The 10,113-nt window shown below is 38.9% G+C and overlaps 1 long non-coding RNA gene across 1 annotated transcript; it reads left to right on the top strand.

Moving 5' to 3' along the window:
• Positions 1-339: 339 nt before the first annotated feature.
• On the top strand, positions 340-9,750 carry LOC122492336. The gene is made up of 4 exons (XR_006299589.1): positions 340-628; positions 1,177-1,320; positions 8,733-9,092; positions 9,242-9,750. It is a non-coding gene; the product is annotated as an uncharacterized LOC122492336 (long non-coding RNA).
• The last annotated feature ends 363 nt before the right edge of the window (positions 9,751-10,113 follow it).

Raw genomic sequence — 10,113 nt, 5'->3', positions numbered from 1 at the left:
GTTGTGAAAAGTACTGTGGAAATGCCCACCGCATAGGCGTACATTTTGTATATCTGAAAAAGAAAAGAAGAAAATTGAATTTTGTCTAATCACTGCTTTTAACCTCTAAGGTTGAGTCTGTCGCTCCTAGGTCATTAGAAATTCATTTGTTTTCTGCCAGTGTTCTTGACATAAAATCATGGGATTCCTATTGGGTATTTTCCTTCCCCTGGCAGGAAACTTTTTATGATTGCTCCTAGTCAGAAATGAAAAGGTCCTGTTTGGAACTGTTAGAGATTGACATGTAGGTATGAGGTTGTGACACTGATCATGACTCCAATATGTGACTTCCCCGTGGTCTGTGTTTGCAGTGTCTGCTTACATTTTCTCTTCTATGCTTTTCAACTGTAGTCTGACCTGGGCTTTTCCCTAACAGAAGTGACCTCACAGGAGGCTGATCCATCTGCCTTCTGGTTTCCCAGATCATAATTATGCTGTAATTGAAATTGTGCTTCATGGTAACTTGAAGTCATCATGTTCGAGACTGCCTGTAACACCTCAGTGTAGATACAAGCACCATTATGCTGATCTCGGAAATCTGGCATCATCCATTCATCCTACCTCTTCATTTCAGTGGACTCATGTTATTGTAAGTATTGCTTCAATGCTAATATGTAGGAGACTTCATATTAAGTCACCTGTGAGCAGTCTGTATTGTAACAAGCTCTTCTGGTGATTTTGAAACATGCTAAGTTTGAGAGTCACTGGTTTAGGTAATTAACAATAACTACTGGAACAGTCAATCCCCAAATCTCAATTGCTTAACACAACAAGGCTTATTTCTTGTTCATATCACAGTCCAATATGGGTCAAACAGGCTCCCTCTGTCTTGCAGCTGAGACATCTTGAACACCTGGCTTCCAAATTGCTGAGGAAGGGAAAGACATATGTAAGATTGCTTGGGAAGAGTTTATGGGCCAGGTTTGGGAGCAGCTTACATCACATCTGCCCACATCCTGTCGGCTAGAGTCTAGTCACATAATTGCAACATCCTACAAGGACGGCTGGGAAATGTAGAGGGGCACATGGTTATTTGTGAGAGTTAACAGTTGGCCACAAGCAAAATCAGAGAAACAGTATATTACTTCCACTAGGCAGATAGGTTGTTCTAATTTTTTTTAATTTTATTTTTTATAGTATCCGTGAACCCCCAGATACCGAACCATTGCCTTGAAAGCCATCTTCCTACTTATAGTTGACCCTTCAACAAGCATAAGGTCTCTTCATTTTTTTCTGAAGCTTTATTATCTCTGATTCAGTCTGTGGCCAGACTAGAGCCAGGTAAGATATAGGCATAGACATAGAAATACATGGACAAATAGACATAGAAATAAAAGAGCTGGTTAAAACTGTCCTGAAATGAAAGATTATTATCTCCCAAACTAAAGTCTTTCCACCCTTGATCTCATTTCCCCGGAGGTACCAACCTTGAGCCAGGTATAGTTCTTCCGATATTTAACTCTGTAACTCTCAGTGAGGGGCCAAAGATTCCACTCTCACAGAAGCTAGGCAGTTGGTGTAAACAAAGAAAGCAGGGCATAAGTAACATACCTGGAGGCCTGTAGAATGTTGCCAAAGGCATAGCACAGGCTCCATCTAAGGGAAGCCTGTTTGCTGGCCCTGGCCGATTGCTCCCACGGAGGAATGCAATTTCAGTGTTGCTAGATCTTTCTTACATTCTTTTTTTTTTTTTAAGATAAATTAGAAATCTGAATGTTTTGGCTAAGCTTCTCAAGTTTTACAAACATTAAAGGGGAAATAAACAACAACAACAAAAATGGATTCTTGCAGAATTAGCTTATGGGCCATCAACTTGGAACTCCTGTGCTAAACTGCACATTCATACCTCTATTTTACACTAACCGCTTAAAATTATTTAACAATTATAAACCCTCAAATTTACACCTTAAAATATTTATTTTTCTATACGGAAGCTGATGAATTAGCTAACTTATACTCTCTTAACTTCCAGTGGACTTCCGCCCCCTTAAATTTTTGTCACGTGATTACTAAACTTCATGTTTTATTCATCAAAATCGATATTCATTACTCCGTAGGTCCCATTATTAAGATAGAAACATTAGTGTTTCTTTACATAATTTTTCCTACTTTTTCTCTATACTTACTTAGCTCTGTAAACTATGTCATTATTTTTACACTGACCAAATTCGTACTATTTAAATTCTGCATTACCGTTATAATTAATTAAATATTTAACCATTTATCTATACTTTATAGGCTAGAATTCAGACCCAATAAGTGTTTTCAATATTCTAATTGCAGCAATTATTAACCACCATGGAACATGGTAGAATGATATAATTTTATCTCACTAAACATGGGCCACTTTAATCATGAAGGTCAAGTGGATCTCTTTCCTTCCACTCCATGAGGACCTCAAAGTTATTCCACATTGCACCTTTCTTCATATTTGGTCCAAGGCTTCCTTATAGAGTTCTTTGATCTTCCGTGAGCTTCTAATTTTATGTTACTTTCGTTTATTTAAAGAGGCAGCATAAACCTTTATTTCAGCCCCACAAAGATCCTGCCTTTTAGCTGCATTATATGTCAACATGAAAACATTGTGGTTAAAACCTTCCATATTCATTTGCCAAGTTTGACCATTGTTTCTTCTCACTTTCCACAGAGCCTGCTTTGAAGGAGTCTCTTTTCACTGTAGTTCTGTGTTAGGTGTACTATTTCTTGGATCTCATGGCTTCTCTTTTTTCAATTTCTTTTCTGTTGTTTTGAAAAGAAACCACAGCTGTTTTTTTTTTTTATAAGAAAAGGTAAATGAAGATAACTCATTGTGTGTTCAAAAATGTCTTTATTTTATGCCCTCGCATTTTTAATTGCCCTCAGACTGAGAACGCTGAAGGATATAACCAGTTCCTGTTGGTATAGATATGAATACCTCATCCTATGCCCAGTTGGCACTCGGGCATTTCTTGAGCTCCTGCAAATTTGCTTCTTCTTCTCTGCCTCCTACTTAATGCCTCCCACTTCTGTTCTCTTTGTTGGGAATTTCTCTTAGGATGTTGAACCTCTTGATTAAGTCTCCATATCTATTAACTTTTCTTTAACATATATATGTATAATATATAATACAAATATACATAATATATAACACAAAGTATATTTTAAAAAGTTATATATTATAAATTAGCATGCATTTTATATGCATTTAAATATATTACATATATAAATTTCTATTCAAAGCTACGTATATATTAATCACATATGTACAAGGAAACTTAAACTGAGGTGGTCTAAGATCTTGGTAGCCTATATAACACACTGAAACCTAAGTCAGGGTCAATGCACTTGAATCCGAGAAAATGAAACTTATGAACATCTAATCGCAAACATCCAACTAGGCTTCCACAAACTGGGCAACTGATTAAGCGGTAGCCAATCAAATAATTCCCTTACTTTGCTTCCATCTGCAAAAGCGTTTCCTAGCTTGTCAGGGGAACACTCTTAACTTTGTTCAGTGCTGCCTAATTTGAATGGATGTCTGTGCAAAGAAAGTAGTGTAAATTTTAATGTGCCTCAGTTTACCATTCAACATATATATCATAACCTATATATTTAATTTTTGAGGCTTTGGCTCTGGATTTCAAATTAGAATTATTTTGACTTATATTATTTTAAAAAAATTTGCCATTCATACATCTAATTTCCAAGAATGCTCATTTTCTATTTGTGTATTTTTCATAGTGATCTCTTCTTGATGTGCTAGGGTTTTTTTTGTTTGGTTTTGCTTTTTGGTTTTATTTTATTTATTTATTTTTTTGTGAGCAACATATTCTTGAATCTCTCTGAAAGACTAATTCCATTCCATGGATTATTTGTTTCTCAGGGGTCACTTGCTTCTGTGCAAGCCCCCTTTTTTTGACCCCCTGGTTTTCCTCACATAAGTAGTATTCTTTGGTTTGTCCACTCGAAGTTGTGAATAAAAGGTTCAATTAATGAATGTAATAACAGGGGAGGGTTTTCTCTGCCAGGAATTTTGTGTGTGTAAAAAACAGCAGGTGCACTTTACCATTTAGGGGTAGACCTCCTCCCCACTCTTGGAAAAAAAATAATAATGAGAACGAGGCTTTGCTCTAGGGTATTAACTCCCACTGGGGCCCCGAATTCTCTCTTGTTAGGGAGTTAGTTCCTTTAGAAAGCATTTACCTGAAAACTGTCCCTAGATTGCCATATGGCTATATGATCTCAAAGGTATTCCTCAATCTCCTCCTGCCCTGCTCCACAGAACAGAAGCCTTACTTCTTTTTCTTTTTCTTTTTTTTTTTAATTTTTAAGTTTATTTACTTATTTTGAGAGAGAGACACAGAGAGAGAGAGAGAGGGGACAAGTGGGGGAGGGGCAAAGAGAGAAGGGGAGAGAGAGAATCTTAAGCAGGCTCTGTACTGTCAGCACAGAGCCCCATGCGGGACTCAAACTCACGAGCTATGAGATCACGACCTGAGCTGAAACCAAGAGTTGGACATTTAACCAACTGAGCTACCCAGGCACCTGAGCCTTATTTCTTAGGCTTCCTTGTCAATTGGATAGATTCCTCCAGCAGAAAGTACCGGTGGAAGACTGGAGAGTGGGAAGAAGAAGAGAAACCAGGGTATTTATCACTGTTTGTGTGTCCCCGGCAGCTGTAGTATCGCAGGCAGCATTTGCAGAAGTGGCAGTGCCTTCTTCATACCTCTCCTGCCAATCTGTCCTTTCTTCTATGGTCTCAGCGTCAACTGCGCAGGCTTGCGGCCATTTCAACTTCTGCTAGAAAGCGATAGCTTTGGGCTCTGTTAACACTCCCTTGTCCTTTGGCTCTTCTAGCCCTTGGGGATGGTAGAGGCTTACCTCAATTGCCAATCTCTGAGTTGCATCACCATCTCAAGATCTTGGGCATTTCCAGTTCTTCCCATGATCAGGATAACCCATTCTCTGTAGCAGTTGATTTCTCTAGTTTAGGATAACTTTTAAAGGTTTTCTTTAATTGCCACACAATTCCAGGCAGAGAAAACCCACCCCTGTTATTATATTCCTTTTAAGGTTTTTCTTGTTTGTTTGTGTTTGAGAGAGAGAGAGAGAGAGTGCAAAAGCAGGGGAGGGGCAGAGAGAGGGAGAGACAGTCCCAAGCAAGCTCTGCACTGTCAGCCGGAGTCTGATGCAGGGTTCGAACCTGCAAACCGGGAGCTCATGACCTGAGCCAAAAATCAAGAGTTAAATGCTTAACTGACTGAGCCACCCAGGTGCCCCAAGGTTTTTATTTTTCTGGTTTAGACACTGACTGGCATTATTCCACAGCCCTTTGCTTCCCTCTAATCTGTTGATTCTTTATTTAGAGTTTTTCCAGAACTTCACCTAAGAAGGGTCCTCCCTGAAATACAGCATTCTTCAACAAGTGTATATTACCGTTGAGTGTGTGGCTTCCTCCACCCTGGGGGTACACTTCCCTGCGATCCCCATCTGCTTTCATTTCCTAATTAGTCCACCTCTTGTACTTTCTATAACCCCCCATTTATGATGTTACCAATTCATTCTCTTTTAAACACCTTACTGTCATTTCAATGGCGGGGGGAGGGGGGCGGAGATGACATCGTGCACTCGGTTTATTGCCTAGTCATAGGAGTTTTTCGTCAGCAATTTTGGTGATTTGGAGACTGGAAACTCGGCAATTTGGGGAGCAATTTTATTTATACAAATTTACTTTTGTGGAAAACAACAAGTCGATAATACTTATTTCTGTATTTAAAGGCGAGGGGCTAATCATTTTGAACTAAGCAAAATTAGGGAGGGATTTAGGTGAGCATTTTCTGACTTACCCCTTTATCCACGTCCAATTACATCTTCAGAGCAGAGGCCCCTCCTATTCGATGTTTCTGTGTATTGGAAACTGCCTCTCTCGAGGTTGCATGGTTTAATCGGTTATTCTGTGAACACACCAAAACTAGTCAATTTGCTAATTTGGTCCTGCAGTGATTTGAGTATGTCCCTTTCATTTAGCCACTCTGTTATGACACAAACACGATTATAATGTAATAAGAAAAGACATTTCCTCCGCACATTTTCTTTAGTTGTAGTTATATTGAACTGAAAACATCAATCTATTTGGGAAAGTGGAGAAAATTACCTAACAACCAGATAAGGTATGGATCCAATCATTCCTAATGATTTTATAGTGGCTAGAAAATAGTGGTCTAAATTTTTAGGATTGAATCTACTACAAATTGAGAAATTGATGCCTCAATGTTGTGTATTTTGAATGTTTGGCAAAATTGTAACACACAGACATTCTAACTGGTTTCCTTGCCAGAAGAAAGCTGGATAAGAACATGTGTGGAATGGACAATTATTGGGGCATCTGCTCAGTTAACACTGACTCGTTTTCTCTGAGAAATTCACCCCTAGGTTATTCTTTCTTTGTGTGTGTTGCTTTGACTGCTTGCAACTGGCCCAGAGTGGACACCTGACCATGCTGAGCCAATCAGATTCTCTAAGAAACTGATTCTCAGAGGCATCTCATTAGTCTATAAACATGGCTAGAGACACACAGCATGTAAAATGTCCCTGGGTGAGCTATCCATCTTCCACTATGTAGAAAGAGAAACAGAGAAATGACAAAAAGCAATGATGGAAACCAGCAAAGAGAATTGTGGAGATAAGAGACCAGAGAGAGAGAGAGAGAGAGAGAGAGAGAGAGAGTCACTGCCTAGCAGCTTTTATTTCTGAGTCCAATTCCTTTAGAGGGGTGGAATTTGTGAGACCCTCTTGAATTCTTATAATTAAATCTCCTTTTCGCTTAGGCTGGTTGAACTGGTCTTCCACTTGTCATCAAAAGAGCTTAAAATACAACAGAACACACAGAAGACTGGGTTGCCTGTTTACTGCCACTACGTGAATAAAAGAAAAAGAAATGCAGGCTGATGGGTTTACATCTGTGTAAAGAGAACAAATTGAATGCACTTTTTTTGCTCTGGTTCTTAGTTGGCTTTCACTGATTTTGTTCTTTATTAACACATAAGAAATGCATCTTCAACAATTTGCATAACAAGTCCTAAGCAAGCCTCTAATTCCTGAAAGTTTAGCAGATTTACTTCATTTGGTTAAAGTGTTAGAAATTTGTGTTATATTTTATGTAATATAAATAAGTTTTGATAAAAAAGTAGACTTTTGGTAAAACTCATTAAATAGTTTGAATGAGCTTTGTAGAATCAGCATAATGCCTGGTAAATAGCATAGGTGCTCATGAAACTATCAGCTCATGTTTCCTTTCATTCTTCAATTAGAAAATGTTTCATTGATTGATTGCTGCACTGCCTCAAGAAACAGATGAACACCAAAAACTATAGGTAGTCCTGGGACTATGGACGTCTTAACTTCAGGAAGGAATCCAGTTAGAACTGCAGAGGAAACAGACTGAGATAGATATTTTCAATACTTCCTGCTAAAGACTGCAAAAGAAATTTACAAGAGCGCAGAGGAGGGACAGCTCCTTGGCTGTGAGGGCAATGGGGGCAAATTGGCCAGTTGTACCCTCGAAACAAGTCCTTTACATTCTATAGTCCCAGTTTATTATTTGTACAATGAGGCTAATAAGAATTTCTCTTTGGTTCTTGTCATGGTTAAAGGAGATAATAAAAAACTGGTGCCCCAGGAATATTAACACTACCTGGAGAAGTTGAGGAAAAGCCACCACTGACAGGACACTTGAACGTGTTGAGTGAGTCATGCGTAGTTAGCAGTATACATTTTCCCAGAAGAACATTTTAGAAACAAGAAGCAGTTTATATGAGAGCAGCTCCTCCCCAGTTTCCAGGTAAAGTGTCTTCAAGCAGTAGGGAAAAGTTTTGTGTGGCCCCCTACAGAAAGTGCTGGAAAAGAGTGGCTGGGGAGACAGGCTGGGGCTCATTGTGAAGGGCCATCTGCGGAGATGGGTTATTCCATAAGTATAGGAAGCCAACAGGGGTTTTAAGCATGAGTATGGTGATGTCCGGGAGGAAAACTTTTCCCTCTACCTAGCTTAGTTTCACTGGCTGAGGCCTTGTAAATTGGACTAACAAAAGACAAATTAACAAGAGAAAAGCAAACAGAAGTGTATTCATGTGTGCTTACACATGGAAGTACCCAGGGATGAGTAACTCAAAGGGGTGATTAGAGCTTGGGCTTATACGACATCTTAACAGAAGAACAATGCATTTTTGGAGAAATGACAAGACAAAGGAAAAACAACTTTGAGCTTTAGGGAAGCATATTGGGGGAAGGCAAATGTATTGGGGAACTAATGGAAGATAAAGGCTAGTTGGAAACATTTGTTATGTAGGTTCATCTGGTGCCATCTCTGGGCTGATAAGGATCTAGAGTTGTCTCTAGTGATTAACTTCTGTCCTTCCTGGTGGAGAGGAGAGGAGAGACATATTTACAATTTATGTCCTGCTTTTAGATAAATAGGGGGAGGGCATAGAGCTCTTCTTGTATCTGCTTTTTCTCAATTGCCCTCAGCTCAAAACAATCTTTATACCAAAGTGGCATATTTTGAGGTGGCATAGTCTGCTACCCTTTAGCAATTAAATTCATTTTTAGGATAATAAACTGCAGTATTTGTGGAGAAAGCACCAGAAGGAGAATGGGGAGACATCCAGTTTAGAATTCTCAAGATAATAATGCACCTATACTCTGTGTGTGTTTCTTAGGAACCATTTATTCTCAAGACCCAAAAGGCTAATGATGACTGCTGTGGAAAAATACTACCTTCCCAAAAGCGCTTATGGATTTAAAGATCATCTTAAATATACAGAAGCAGAAACACGCGAGCTGAAATATAAAGGAAGAGAAATATTAAGTGTTTTTGAAATGTGTACGAAAAATTAAACATGCAGATGGATAAAGTGACTCAGTGAATGCAGCTGTTTAATATGGTGGAGTGGAGTGATTGATTGCTGCTTGCTGGAGCCCAGGGCTGAAAGCTATTTAGCCAAGCTGAGCAACATGAATTGTCTTATTACACGACTACAACAATTTGTGCCCTCAAATTTTTCTTCCTACACTTTATGGTAAGTTTTAGTCATGCGCTTAACTTGGGTAATAGTTATAAAGCCATGAAGCCTATGGTCCAGTCTCAGAATGTACCGTTGTTAAAGAAAAACTCAGAAACTAAAAAAGTCATTTCAAAATAATCAAATATCTTTATTTCTTTTTCTAGAACACCACAAAGAGAACACAAGTCTACAGCATGACTTTTTAAATCCATTTCTACTCTAGTTTCACACACTGCGGTTTCCCCCAGGTTTCTCATTTCCGAAGCTTCCTGAGAGCTTTCCCCAGACCCAGTCTGGGCCCTGTTTTTGTTTGTTTGTTTGTTTGTTTTATTTCTACCACTTTCCTTCTGAATGTGCATGACAGCACTTCAGAAGAAACAATCTGGAAGAGAGGCTTTTCCTCAGATGGCAGAAGGCATTGGGAGACACTCAGAAAGAAATGGCAAATCCTCTCCAGCAAGCAGGAATGAGACAATGGCGGGGAACATTCATATGAGTGATTTATCTATATTAGTAAATTGGACCAAAGTGAACCAAGTATGAGAAATAGGTTATACCAGACAAGAGGATCAAAGTGAGGTATGGGATAAGTTGACATATACTCTATAAGTTTAATCTTTGGTGTGATAAACTTTACCTCACTCCATTTTTTTTTTTTTAATTTATTTAGAGAGAGGGAGAGAGCACAGGTGAGGGAGATGGGCACAGGGAGACAGATTGAGAGAGAGAGAGAGAGAGAGAGAGAGAGAGAATCTCAAGCAGTCTCCACACTCAGTACAGTGCCCAACTCGGGGCTCGATGTCACAACTATGAGATCATGAACTGAGCCGAAATCAAGAGTCTGATATTTAATCAACTGAGCCACCCAGGTGCCCCTCACTCCATTTTTCATATTAGCTTGATGAGAATGAAGCATCTGAGGTATTTATTACATTTTCACTCACTTATTTGGATAAGGTGTGATTTTATTTTCCTCAAGTCTTTAGATGGGGAAATGAGGAAAGACAATTTGTAACAATAAAAAACAGTTAATATT

Source organism: Prionailurus bengalensis, chromosome C2, assembly GCF_016509475.1.
Source record: "Prionailurus bengalensis isolate Pbe53 chromosome C2, Fcat_Pben_1.1_paternal_pri, whole genome shotgun sequence".
Classification (NCBI taxonomy): Eukaryota; Metazoa; Chordata; class Mammalia; order Carnivora; family Felidae; genus Prionailurus; species Prionailurus bengalensis.
This window is presented reverse-complemented; position numbering and strand designations above follow the sequence as displayed.